At 33.7% G+C, this 14,358-nt stretch overlaps 2 long non-coding RNA genes across 2 annotated transcripts in view; both read left to right on the plus strand.

Moving 5' to 3' along the window:
* Window positions 1-5,561: 5,561 nt before the first annotated feature.
* LOC130683656 (uncharacterized) lies at window positions 5,562-7,081 on the plus strand. The gene is made up of 2 exons (XR_008997547.1): window positions 5,562-6,873; window positions 6,980-7,081. It is a non-coding gene; the product is annotated as an uncharacterized LOC130683656 (long non-coding RNA).
* Window positions 7,082-8,233: 1,152 nt separating this feature from the next.
* LOC130683657 (uncharacterized) overlaps window positions 8,234-14,358 on the plus strand; it is a 44,468-nt gene continuing 38,343 nt past the window's right edge. Inside the window, exon 1 of the long non-coding RNA XR_008997549.1 lies at window positions 8,234-8,261. This is a non-coding gene — a long non-coding RNA (uncharacterized LOC130683657). The remainder of the gene's footprint in view (window positions 8,262-14,358) is intronic.

Genomic DNA, 14,358 nt, shown 5'->3' on the forward strand with positions numbered 1-14,358 from the left:
CTTTGAAGTCGACTACCAGCTGTTAAAGAACTACTATTATTTGCTAGGTTGTGGAAATTAGACCAAACCGAACATTTATTTACTACTGATTCTAAAACTGTTTAGTAGAATTTAATAGGAATAGGAGGACTTGAGAATATATATTATAATAAAAATATATTAACCTATTCAGGAATAAGTAGAGAAAATGCCAAATACACCTCTCTCATTTTGTTCATTTGTTTTTGGAAAAAAAAATAGAAGTACAATAACAACAAAAGTCTTCAGAAATAGAAAATTTGTGCATACTATTTACAATGCTGAGGACAAAACGTTGGTATATTCAGCTGAGTACATGAAAAATATTTTGGGAGTAGCATTACAATTTTTGGAGGGTAAAAGGAATTCTGTAAAACTACTCAAAGTGTTAATTACTTTTTTTCTATTGGCTCTAAATTGCAATAAAGCCTGTTATTAGTCAGGTTTATTATTTAGCTGAGCCATTTTTCCCTTAAATTTATAGCCAAATTACCTATGAATTTATTTTTCCTTTCATATAGTTTGAGATGTTTGTTTTTAGATTTAACATAACAACAATGCAACTAAAGAAAAGTATACCTTTAAGAAATATGTCTTTTAGTCTAGATTTACAGAAGAATGTATATGGTACTTGGTATTTAATATTATAGCTTAAATTTTCCAGGAGCATTGTCCAGAGGACATTAGCTTGATTTTGAAATCCTTAATTTCCAAGCATTTTGGTAATTCTATTGTGCATAACCTCTTATAGTTCAGGTCATTTTTGTAGGTACAATTCAAGGTAATTGAATATCTAAAGTGAACAGTAGGAGAATATAGTTGTATTTTTTTCCTTAGCTAAGAAATTGTTAACAATGAAATGTCTTTCTTTATAAAATCTCTCATTAATTTTGTAGAGTAAATGTTTTGGTTTATGATACTTAACTTGATTTTCTTTTTTATTAAAAATAATCTATATATTTAAGTTATAAATTGTAGAATTATAAATTAGATTAAGTTTGTTGAATAAAAATGCAATTAAATGAAAGTTTATATGATGGCTTTTTCTGTAATGTCAAGCACATCATATCTTCAGTCTGAAGAGAGTGAACACAGAAAAATTATTAAAGCTCCCTAGTTAAGAAATGAAAAAGAATGATATAACTTTTCCTATAATGAGCTTCATTTAACATAATTCCATAGTACAATTCTGTATTCATGATGAAGAAATCAAACTACTAAATTTTCAAATATGTCTAAGTATATCTTTCCTTAACTTTGGCCTTGCCTTTCATTGAAATCATTTTTGTCAGTGGTACATTCTAAGTAATAGGATACAAAGATTCATCACTAGGCCTTCGAAGAGGATTAATTCTGAAATGGGTTAAAGAATAATATAATGTGGAGGAGCTTCCATTTTAGACACTACATGGTATCACATACCCAAAAAAGAATCTGGGAGGGTCTCTCGTCCTTGGGAAATTAGATGCTGACCACTGTGTGAGTCAGAGGAAAGGGGGAAAGCAAACAAAATTAAGCAACCTGTTCAGGTCTGGCTCTTGTTTACTCTGTCAGCTCAGAGACATGTTAGATAACACAAAGTTTACTAAAATATGCTGTTCACAACTTTCCTGTCATTCTGCTAGCAAAACAGCATTTGGATTTTGCCCAGTCAGTTGCTTCCCATTTCCAGACTTCTCATTCCCCAGCCTCCAAACTCTCCTGGTTCCTTGAAGCATGGGAGAAAGACTCAAATCTCAGATGTGACTTCTGACCAGATTTACTTTACAAATGCAGTGTCTCTGCATTATCTTACATGGTCACAGAGGCATACGTATTTCAGAGGCCAGAAAGTCTTAAGACTTCCTTCAATCCAACACAGTCCATCCAGTTTGAAGATTACGTGAGTTAGGGCCAAAGACACAGATAGAAATAAAGAGAGAACTTTCTGAAATTGCACTTGGCCTTTGTATACTCCTCAGAAACCTAATGTGATCTCTCAGTACTTTTAGGAATTTTAGATTTTAATATCTTCCTTTTTACTGAAGTATGATTAATCTATTGCATAAATATCTTTATGAGTTTTTTTAAAAACAAGGTTATATCACACACACGTACATACTCATATATTGGAACCAAGCTAGGAAAGAGGTATATTTTAATTTTAAACTCTACACAGGGTAAAATCACTCTCTTTGGATTGATTATGATATTAGGAAAAGTCAAACAAAGATTATTACATTTATTCCAATTTAAGCTTTTTATTCATCTTCCAATAATTGCACATCAGAAGCCTCAAAGATGTGCTCTCAAATTTTAAGAACCTTGGGGAAATTAGCCAGTTTTGTACTAATAAATTAATGATAATGTTGAAATAACCTTTTCCAAGGTAACATAAAAGGCTGTGGCGGTGTTCTACTTTCTGAAGCATAATTCAAGTTTCTAATTGACCTGAAATAAAATCTGTACATTTTCCTTTCAGAAAAAACAATGGTAGTTTAATTTCTGTAAGTGGTATTCTATTTGGTTTCCACAGTAGCAGAGATATTAGTGTGTCTTTCACATTCTTAATTACTTCTGAAATTGCAAAGTGAATCTACCTTATTGATCAAGTACTGTGAACTCCTCTTTTGGCAGTTGGCATATGTTCAGGGATGGGGTGGCGGTGGTGATTTGTGGTTTTATCAAATATAATACAGTGATTTAAACTCTTCTATGGAAAAGTATAATATCATCTTCTATCTCCTATAACATAAAAAGCTTTTTTTTTTAAGGTTACAAGTTACTTTTCTTTTTTACTTCTCTATTATTTTATAGAGTACATCAGCCCATATGTTTATTTATTTGATTGCAACACATTATACTTTATAGGATTTTTAAGGGTTACTCATGAAATAATCAATGAAGTCTCTCCTCAAGGAGTTTCTGTTTTATTCATTCCTATTTTATTTGTTTATAGAATATGAATAATGTAACATACATAAAATAAGTAAAATAACATGGCACACAATTGGGAATATACTATCTTTTTAATTTAAACAATTATAACAAATGTGAAACTGTCAGAATCTCTGATGTTTTCATATTCACTTTTTAAAAGTCTTCATTGCACTGGGTTTTTCACATATTGGCAATCAATAAATAACCATGAAATGAATAGATGAAAATGGACAAGGAGAAGAAAACTTATTTAAACTGAGAGCAAGTATTTCACCATTGATCTTTCATTATAGGAGTGTGTAGAATATCAGAGGGACATAAAACATGCCCCATAGAGTTATACATGTGGCAGTTGTATCAGGAAGCTTATAATGTAGTTAAAGTAATAAACTCTGTGAGTAACTGTTTAGTCTCTAGTCTTCTTCTTTTATCCAGGGCTAGACTCGTATTTTTAACTTGATAAGAAATGAAGAAGATAGGCTATGTATGTAACACAATATAGAGAAAGAAGAGAACTTGGTCATATTCCTTGGTCCATTAATTAAAATTTATTAAATATCTAATGGGACATAGCCCTGTACTTGGCATCATGCAGGAGATCAAATATAGTTAAAAACTCCACATGATATTAAATAATAAAAATTTAGAAATAAGCTAGACAGATAGCAAATATTTTGGTTTATTTGGATTGAATGTGCCTTCATCTATTTGGTAAAACATAGTGTATTAAGGGTATTGTGGGTTGAATTGTGTCTTCCAAAAGTTATATTCATACTAACTTCTAGTAATTGTGATTATGAACTTATTTGGAAATAGAGTCTTTACAGATGAAACCAGGTTAAGGAAGTCTTGCTGGATAAGGGTGGGCCCTAAATCCAAAGACTAGTGTCCGTACAAGAAGAAAGATATTTGGGTGCAGAGACATGGATAAAGAGAATGCATCTATATGAGAACTGAGGCAGATTGAAGTTATATGGCATGAACCGAGGAATGGCAAGGGTTGCCAGTGACCAGAAGAAGCTAGGGAGAGGCAAGAGCCTTCAAGATAACATTACCCTATCTACACACTGATTTCAGATTTTTGACTTCCAGAACCATGAGAATAAATTTCTGTTATTTTAAGCCACCAAGTTTGTGATATTTTGTTATGGCAGTTATAGTAGGAAATTAATACAATGAGGAAGGAAAGGAAAGAAACAACATCCAAGAAGGAAAGAAGCATATTTAGTAGGTAAGATAATTTGAGACATGCAAAATATTTAAGCAAAGTTTCATTATTTAAAAAAAGGCATAAATAAATTCATCTGCTAACAGTGTAAGACTATGAGAACATGTCTTAAAACCTCAGCAAGGCTCAGGGAACCTTCCAATTTCAGATCTTCTTGGTATCATCCTCTCTTCTCATTTTAAAATTTAATTTATACACATGAAAGTCTACAGAGGTCCTTCTCATAATGCAGATTACAATTAATATCCTGATTTATATGCCACCTTTAGCATTTACCACATGGATGAACTTGGGAAAGTTACTTTATTAGTTTACCAGAGCGGCCATAACAAAGTATCAATAGAATTTATTTCCTCACAATTGTGGATGGTAGAAGTCTAAGATCAAGGTACAGTAGGTTGGTTTTTTTCTAAGTCCTCTCTGTTGCTTATAAATGGCTGTTTTCCTCCAGTGTCTTCACATGGCCTTCTCTTTGGGTGTGTCAATGTCCTAATATTCCCTTCTTATAAAGACAGCAATCATATTGGGTTAAGGCCCACCCTAGTGACCTCATTTAACCTTAATTACTTCTTTAAAGACCCTACTTCCAAATACATTCTGAGATACTGGAGATTAGGACTTCAACATATGAATTTGGAGACTGCGGGGGACACAGTTCAGCCAATATTGGTTAATTTATGTCTCAGTTTTCTCATCTGTGTAAAAATGCAACCTAAGAATATTAGTTTCCTAGATTTTTTTATGAGGATTGAATGAAATATAAACAAATACACAGAACTATGTCTGGCAACTTTTAAGCACTCAATACATGTTAGGTATTGTCACTATTATTAATATGATTTGATGTATTTCATTCAAGATTTACATTCAATTAAGGCCATTTTCTGCTCCACAATTCAAATGTTTCTCTGCATCTTAAAGATGAATCTAGGTTAAGTTATGTACAAATTAAGATGGAGGCGAAAAGTTTAAGGCAGAGTCACCCTCTATTTGACTTCTAGTTTTGTGTCAAACATTGTGGCATTTCAGCTACAATAATTGGAAAAGGAGGAAGAGGGAGTTGGAATCTTGTGAGAACTGGGGGTCAAAAGTTTCTGGGGTCATAAATTATTCTGGCAGTAAGTCAAATATGTAGTTCTCAAACATATGTATAGAACTTGTGCATTTTTCTAAGAAGCATTTCTATCCAAGTGGGAGCAAATCCATTAGGAGGGAAACAGTCACTTTTAGAGAAAGTCGTCAAAGTAATGGACTAGATGAATGTTTTTTAGGATATCAAGATAAATAGTTGCTTAGTGATTACATTGTGACTTCCAGCAGGAAAGCTGAACTATTCTTGAGTTAAGGTTATGAAAGTGTACTGTTGTATGTAGTATGTCAAGGCAATCTAATCATCTTTGCTGGTAGGAACTGCATAAAAAGCATGGGGGAGTGTTCGCTATGTCAGTGGCTTCATAACAGGTGTTACAGGTTCTTTTGATTGATACAGGAAAGATGCAGTGTACAGAACCACAACTGGCATCATTATATGTTGGTTATAAATTATAAATTGTCAGTCATCTAAAGTCATTCTTCAAAACCTCGCTGTCTCATACACTAGCAAAAAGGGGAGTTAAATGAGAATGTAGCAAAAATCAACATCCAGCACCTTTCAAGTCTTTGCTAGTGGCACTATTCTCAAACAATAATGGTTCTCACTTCACAGGTCAGAGCACCACTACTGAAATTCAGCTCTCTATTAAAACTACATTCTGTGACTGAAGAAATAAAAACAGACTAATCTGTGCTTCCACTGATTGCACTTCAGACAACCTGAGGATAATACCTTATCACCTGACTTCCATGCATGTTCACTCTGATTGGAGGATAAAATAGGTATTTTATATTTATGGAAGTCAGTGTCTCACTGCTATATTTGTTTTCACCTAACTATTTGTTCTCTCAATGTCCTGCCTTCTACCTGCATAGTACCTCATGCCAGTATCCAAGAAAATTTGAGCAATTTTGATGCTACTGAATGCCATAAATTACTGGTATGTTTTCATCAGGCCCATCCCAGAATCACATTTTAAAGAACGATTTCTTCTGGCCATTCCTAACACCAATTATTGCATCAGTCAAGATCTCAGTGAAAGAGAAATGGCACATTTAAACAGGGTACCTGAAGAAAGTCTACCGAGAGATAATATATAAAATTTGGGTAGGTTAAAGGAAATCAGCAAAGGTGGTAAAGCTCCTCAAGAAAAGTAAGATTACAGGAGTTATTACTTTTGGGCCTGATTATGAGGGAGTAAATTTAGGAACTTATTTAAACCTGTAGATACAGGAGATGACTATCTGATATAGCTATGGACTTTTGTAGAAAATAGAGACATTATCAACTTGAGAACCATTAGGGAGACTAAATAACCCCCTTTCTTTCCTTCCATTTACCTGTATTTTGCTCTGCTTTTTATAAGTGAAACCCAAACAGGAACCAGACAACAACAAGCCAAATTCATACTGCAGATAAAGGTCAGCCTTCTAGGAAACAGAGCATGTCAGAAAAAGGAAGAAGGCAGATATAGGGGTGCAAGTAATGAACATCCAGCACACAAGATAATAATATCCTGTCCAATTAGAAATGTGATATTGAAATTCAGCCCAAGCACCTTGTAGCAAGGCATTTGTGACAAGTAAACTGTACTGACTTGCACAGTAAGTTACTGGTAAGTTTTATTTTTCATATTCTTGACAAGATTTCTGAGGATGATAAATATGTCTTATTTTTCTGTTGACCAGAACATACACTGATTCACTTTCATCCTCTGATAGGTTTAGGGAGAAGAAGAACGAATATCCATTAATCAGATGCCTATGATATTCAGACAGAGTACCAGCTGCTGATTTACATAATTCTCAGAACAATCAGCAAAGGTGAGCATTGTTATCCTCATTTAATAATAAATGAAAGCAACAAAACATGGCCAAAATAGTTGTTCAAATGTCATTACAAATAAATATTATTTCAAACTCAGATTTGTCTGATTTTCAGCCAGTGTTCTTTCTATTACACCGTGTTGCCTCCACAGTAGTATCTCAAGGTTAGAGAGATACTCATTTCTGTTTGTTTCTTTTTTTTAAGTTTTAAAATTGTGCTTTAGTCATTTAAGTCCATAATCCATTTATAGATTTTTCTTTCTTTTTGTTTGGTGTGTTAAGTATAGATGATATTCATTTGTTGTTGCCTCTGTCAATAACAAATTACCTCTGCAAGTATATGTATATATGTCTGTTTGAAAGAGTCATAGTCTGTTCCATTAATCAAATTGTCTAGCTGTAAAATGATGACACATTTAATGTACATTTATTGAAAAAATCTTTATATTTAGTTGAAATGTTCAATTCTCTTCTTATTACCTTTTGAACAGTATAATATTCTGGGTAATTCTAAGTATCAGGAACATAATTCGAAAGCTTTATGATTCAAGAGATTTGGATTCTATTTTAACTAAATCATTTTGTTCATGATTTTTAAAATCTGTAAGACAAATTTATAATATATGCTTTGTTTAATGCTCTCTAGCACATAGCACTTCCATATAACTTAATCATTTTCAAAGTACTCTTCCATACAATGTTTACTTCAGCCTGACAACAATATAGTAAAATATCTATAGTAAACTTTATTGTATTTCCTTTTGTAATAAGTAAGGGTGTGAAATGACAATGCATGTGAATTCGTATTCATGAATTAGAAAGCATACATGCTATTAATTCTTCATTCTTTCTATAATGCCATATATGTTTCGACTAAATGATTCTCATTATTGTGGGGAAGACAAAAATAGGTAAGTATGAAATCATTTAAACCACCAAACATATTATGAAAATATAAGATATTTTGTTTTTACTTTCATGTTCATCTCATTAAGAAACAAAAAAAAGAATTTCACTGGATATTTGAAAACAAATCAAATTTCAAATCCTAAATCATTCCATAAGAAATTCTTAGTTTACTTAGGTTACCCAGTGGCTAATCCACATGTGGAATGTTGAAGATGATGATGATGATAACATGAACAAAGCAAAGACTTGGGAATAAATGTCATTTAAGGTAAGAAGATAAACATATCTTTAGAGATAAAAAGAAATACTTACGAAATAGTTTTGGATGTGTAAATATATATGACAGATTATGGAATTGGTATGCAGAGAGCAGTCTTAAGACATGATTTAAAAATGATCTTATAAATGCTAGGAAAAGGCTCTGAGGAAATTACTTAAAATTAAATAAGAGAAAGTAGCTCAAGAAAAAGTATAATGAACTTAGTCATGTGAGTTGAAGAGGAGCTCATTTAACTAGACAAAAGGGATTAATGCACAATTTAGACCACATCATTATTCTAAATATCACCAGGCTTTGGCTCATTTCCATGATATTTTCTTTTCTTTTCTTTTTTTTTACATATAGCAAGATATAAATTAGCTTAGTATTTAAAAATATTGTTTTTAATTCCAATTTATTTAGCTATTGTGAAAGTTTTATAAACTAGGTCATTATATTCTATAATGGATGGACTTTCTACATAGCAATATGTGTTAATTTAACTTTACAAGTGACTGTTCCTTGATCTTATCAAAAGAACTGCAATTTGGCTCTTATTTTCTTTACTCCTGTGAGAGAAGTTTAAAATCAAGTAGCTAAATGTGGGTAAAATTGCAATATTTCCAGAATTTCTCCCCTGGCCTTGTGTATTTCCATATCAATAGGTGTTTCCAAGGGTGGGATATAGTCCATCTCCATATCAATAGGTGATTACAAGCATGTGGGAAGAAAGGGTATAAACGGACAGGAGAAGTTTGTGGGGTCCCTTCTCTGCAGCCAGGTGGTGAGAGACACAGGTGTGCAGAAGTAGATGACTGCTTGTAAGCAATAAATGGGTTTCTCCCAATTTATTTATCCCTTTCACTGATTTTGGTTTCAAAGGTAATTTGCCCCAGGCTGGGAGATTTTCCTACCCTAAGTTACACTAAAGCAAAATAATTATAAATACACATATATATTATGTAAAAATTACAAGGGAAATAAGTATATTATAAACTCATTTGTAAATGAAAATTACAAGGGTTATAAAAAATTATGCAAGGTCTTCATTCATTCATTCATTCATTCTTTCATTCTTATCTGCTTCCATTCACTCATGCAACAAATATTTTGTTGTTACTTATTATGTGTTGGTACTGGGATGTAGCAATGGACAAAATACATAAAATTCCTTGACCTCTTGGAGTTGAATTTGTTACACAAAGTAGATAATAACATAAACAAATGAAATTCATATCTGACATGGTAATAAACAGAGCGTCTTGATGATATATGGAGCAAGCATATTGGGGGTGGAGAAGTTTAAAAGAAAATAACAAATGTAAAGGACCTGAAAGGGGTGTGTTTCAAAGGTTCAGAGACTGGATCTTAATAGGATAGTATGTCACAAATGCAATGAGTAAGTGTTGAATAAATAAAAGACAGAGTCATATTCATCCATGAGTTCTGAGGAGCTTTTGGAACATCTACCTTTTAGAAATAGGAATTCAATTGAAATGAACTTAGGAAAGCACAGAGAAGAAAATATATATCTAGATATAATTTCCCTTTGGCTTTTGTAAGAAATTTCCACAAGATTTTTGGCCTAAAACAACAGAAATTTATTCTTCCACAGTTCTAGAGACTGATTCTGAAATCAGTGTAACTGGAATGAAATCAAGGTGTCAGGAGGGCCTTGAAGAGGAAAGAGGAGAGGGTTTGTTCCCTGTGGTGGCTTCCAAAGCTCAAGGCCACTGTGATGGTCTGTTTTAAGTGTCAACTTGACTGGGCCATGAGGTGCTCATATTAAAAATTATTTGTGAATATGTTTCATAGGGTGTTTCTGGATGAGATGAGCATTTGAATCAGCGAACTCAGTAAAGTAGATTGCCATCCCCAACATGCTTAGGTATCATCGTAGCCATGGAGGATGTGACTGGAACAAAACGTGAAGGAGAGGAGGATTTATCTTTCTGCCTCTCTCTTGAGCTGGAGCATCAGTTTTCTCCTGCACCAGGACTGAGATTTAGATCACTGGCTCCCCTGGGTCTCAGGCCTTCAGAGTGGGACCCACTCACTGGCTTTGCCTGGTCTCCAACCTGCAGACAGCACTTCATGGGGCCTCTCAGCCTTTATAATCACCTATGCTAATTCTTCATAATAAATCTCCTTTTATATCAGTTAGCTAATTAATCAGTTAATGCTATTGGTTCTGTTTCTCTGGAAAAATCTGAAAAAAGCTGTCATCTTTAAGTTTGTTTTCTGCCATCTTCACATTGCCTTCACCAGTGGTGTGGTCAAATCTCCCTCCGTCTCACTCTTATAAAGATACATGTGAATGCATTTAGGACCCTCCATGCAAATCCAAGATAACTCCTATTTCAAGATCCTTAATCATATCGGCAAAAACCCTGTTTTAGCAACAGGTTCCAGGGAGTAAGGACCTGATTTCCTTGGGAGAGATTTCTTTAGCCTGTCAAAGTATATATTTAATCTCAAGATCCTGGAGAAAAAAAAAAGTAGCCATTTGTCCTTATTTGTCTCCTTGCCTATGCTAGGAAGATTGATGAATCAACTTATGCAGTTGTTGAACCATTTGTTCATATTTTTTCCCTTGGAATTTTATATGCTGCTTGTTTACATTATAGTTCTACTTTTTATTTCTTTTTCTTAGAGAAAAATCTGCCAAGTAGAATGAGAAGAGGCATTCTTCAAAGGTTCTCAGGACCAAAGTTCTATGGTTGTATTTCATAAAGGAAAAGTATTTTGTTTATTTTTGGGCAATCATACTGTTGGAAAACATGTCTTGCACCTAGTATGTGGTCAACATGTATGTTTTCACTGTGAGAGCTGATCTAGAGCCAGAAACATGCAAAGTAATTTGCAGCTTAAACATGTATACACACACATACATATATATGTATATATATATGAAACATTGAAAGCTCTCAAATAGTTATATAAAAAAGATAGATTGGGAGTAAATGTCAATAGTAAAAGTGAGTATACACATTAAATAAATATATAAAGGCCATTATATCATGTCTGAGTCAAAATGTGCTTATAAAACAGATAATTCATGGGAAAACAATAGATACTAATTACATATATTATAATCTTTATCTTGTGGAGTCATTTGATACACATGCATTTATAACATTAAACAATAAAATTTTAAGGAGTACTTAATTTTTAGTCATTTAATTCTAATTATTTCATGCTTTTGTTCTCCATGAAAAACTCTTACTTGGGAATTTTTTAGACCTTGTGAGATTGAATTAAAATTAGAGTACATATTTTGTCACTTCATTTCATCTCATAAATAGGAAAAACTTGAAAATCTTGTACAACAGTGCAACATCCATGAAAAATCATCTTAGGCAGGTACTATAATTATATAATGAGCTTGAACAAAAGAGAAAAATCTTAGAGAAAATTGAGGTACTCGAGATGTGTATTGTTCTAACTAATCAAATTTCAAAACAACAGACTTAAAAAAATTCTCTAAAAAGACAGTTTCTTTTAGTTTTGAATTTATGGGGGTTAAAAATTTAAACAAAGCTTGTTGACGTGATTTTTATAATCTGCCAACCATTTATATTAGTTGAAGAAAAAGAATTTGAGAACTGCTCAAGCTATGAATTCTAAGTATAAAATTCTTTTAAAAAGTATGTTACTGGAAATACATTTTTCTGAATTAAAATAATTGACTTTATACTAAAAGGTGAGTGTTATTCTTACATGTCCCATCTAAAAATGGAAGCTTATTTAGTATTGTGGTTAAGTTTCATGACCAGGGAATAAATTAGCCACTGATGATGCTGAGAAATAATTGCCCTGCACTCTATTTTCAAACAAATTTGGCTGATGTCATTTTCAAATGAAACAAGATCAACATTTAATTCTAAGTATAATTTATCATTTATTCTTGAGTCATGAATGTTTATTAACAAAAGAGATATTGTGCTTCAATCTAGCTCTAGCCAATTAATAACTTTAACATTCAGCCTTTTAGCAATCAGTCAAAATTTATAGCCAAGATAATTCTACTTTTTAGTCATATTGTGATTATGTGAGTATAAGTGTGCTTATGTGTTGAACAAACTGATAAAAAATCACCGAATTTTCCAGGTGATTCTATTCCATCAGCATACAAACATGCTTTAGTATCACTGGGAATGGGTGGTGGACTGGAATGAAGATTTTTGTCCAGAGAAACATTTTTCAGTTTATCTCAAAAAACCTCCTAAGAGTCTCCGACTCGTCTATACTCTATCATTGTTACCTTCAGTTCTCTTCTTTGCTCCCTTCATTAAGGTTTTTTCCCCCAATTTACCCAAATGAGACTTATCAAGTCACCAATAATTTCTATTTTACTAAATACAAAGGTCAATTTTATGTGAACTGCCAGCACCACATGACACAGCTGAGGATTCTAATCTTCTTGAATCATTTTGTTCAAACGTTCTTGCAGTCTGTACTCCTGCTTAGCTTTCCTTCAATCCTTAGAAGTTTTTACAATCTTTTTTTATTATCTGCCTGTTACTTTTTGGCCATAATTTTAGAAGTTTGTGCACCAGAGCTCTGTTCTCAATCTTGTGGAGGAAATGGAAGTTTTTAACGAGAATTCCTGCCTGGTCATGATAGTGATATGCATATAACGGCCTGTTTGCACATCAATGTGATGTTTATCACTGCAGTGCTGCTGGCTTATCACGGGATTGCAGGTCAGGTGTAACAGGTCTCGCCTACTCTCTGTTCCTGATACATAATTGGTCAGGCACCCAGCAAGCACTAGGGATCCACCCACAGAGTTCCTCCAGAAGGAGGAAGGTGGAGCAGAGCAGTGCCGCTGGAGAGGGAGAGCTGGGGAATGGTGCTAAAGGAGGGGCACAGAGTGCACAGGGAGAGAAGGAGCAGAGCAGCTGGGGTTTGGAGTGAAGCACGGCAGGGAAAGAGATTGAGCCTTGAGAAAGAAACCTTTAATCCCCCGCCTACACTTTCCCTTGTCTTCCTTTGGTCTTTTCAGATTCATAGGGAATTTACCATGGGGGAGAACCTTTTTCCTCCTGGAGCCATAAGTCTCCCCTACAGTTAATTATACTTTCTAGTTGATCTCATCCAATCGCATGAAGTTAAATATGAGTTAAGTGTTGATGAGTTCTAAAACACCTCCCACCATCATCTCTCTCCTCCCCAACACCAGCAAACTCAAATATCTGTTTATTTGATATCAGTGTGTGGATGCATAACAGTTTACTCATAATTAACATTTCCCAAATCAATTATTAATTCATTCTCCTGTCTAGTTTCCAAATCTCCCATCTCATACATGGATGGTATCACCATCAACAAAGTTGCTCAAGCCAAAGATTTCGAAATGTTTCAATGATCTTTATTTCTACCACATACAAAGACAATATATTAGTGATTTCTGCGAACTCTACCATTAAAGTATATTCTCAATATATCAATTTTCTTTCATCTCTACTTTTTAATTTAAACCACAATTATCTTTCACTTGGATCACTGAAAGTTCATCATTTCTTTCCTTGTTCCCAGTCCATTCTTCACATACAATGTAATAATTTAAAAAGTAAATCAAAGTTGCTTTAATTTGGTTCACACCAAAAGAAGACATTAGTCAAGGATTCATGTGAGAATCTCATTTTGGAAATAAAACAATGAAGGAAATGGAGTGGAGAAGTGAAAAAAGTAAGGAAGATAGCCAATAAAGAATTGTGTTTTCAAACCAGCTACCTGTGTGGCTTATTAAAGTTAATCTCCCAAAGAAAGTCTGGATAATGGCTGCTTGGAGTTATCCCACCAGAAGGGAGAGGGAGCTGAGATGAGCATTCATTGCCTGAGGAATGCCTCAGGAGGGTGAATTTCCAGCACTTCTGCCTTCTTGTGTAAGAGCAATGCGTCCTTCCAAAGCTTCAGAGAAAGCCCAGGCAGAAAGGTGAAGATACAGGCAGTTGGAAATCAGCTGAAGAATATTTAAGTGGTCAGGCCTAGTGGATATGGGCAGGGCACATAGCCAAATTTTTCATTTTTAAAACTGCAAAGTCATCTATTTCATTTAGGGAAAAACCCAGCTCCTCACCATAGCCAAATGGCTGGCTTA

This window comes from Manis pentadactyla, chromosome 4, assembly GCF_030020395.1.
Source record: "Manis pentadactyla isolate mManPen7 chromosome 4, mManPen7.hap1, whole genome shotgun sequence".
Classification (NCBI taxonomy): Eukaryota; Metazoa; Chordata; class Mammalia; order Pholidota; family Manidae; genus Manis; species Manis pentadactyla.